Source organism: Penaeus monodon, chromosome 24 (assembly GCF_015228065.2).
Source record: "Penaeus monodon isolate SGIC_2016 chromosome 24, NSTDA_Pmon_1, whole genome shotgun sequence".
NCBI classification, from domain to species: domain Eukaryota; kingdom Metazoa; phylum Arthropoda; class Malacostraca; order Decapoda; family Penaeidae; genus Penaeus; species Penaeus monodon.
The window spans coordinates 19,054,045-19,054,300 of record NC_051409.1 but is presented as its reverse complement, the minus strand read 5'-3'; positions in this window follow the sequence as shown (position 1 = coordinate 19,054,300).

Here is a 256-nt window from a genome sequence, read left to right as displayed (position 1 = left end):
TTTCCAAACTCAGTAATCTTAATATATAAAATTTTCCTTTTATTTTCGCGTTAAAACGGGGTGAAAAAAAAGGAAAAAAAATAATTTTTACTTTTATTTACAAAAAATAAAAAATTATTTAAGTTTTTTTTTTTCCCCAAACCCCCCTTTCCCCTCCCCCTTTCCACTCCCACCCTTTTTCTCTTTTTCGCGCTTCCCTTTTTCCTCTCCCGTCCCGTCTGTTGTGGTATCTTCTTTTTCCCCTTCCCCCCCTTGT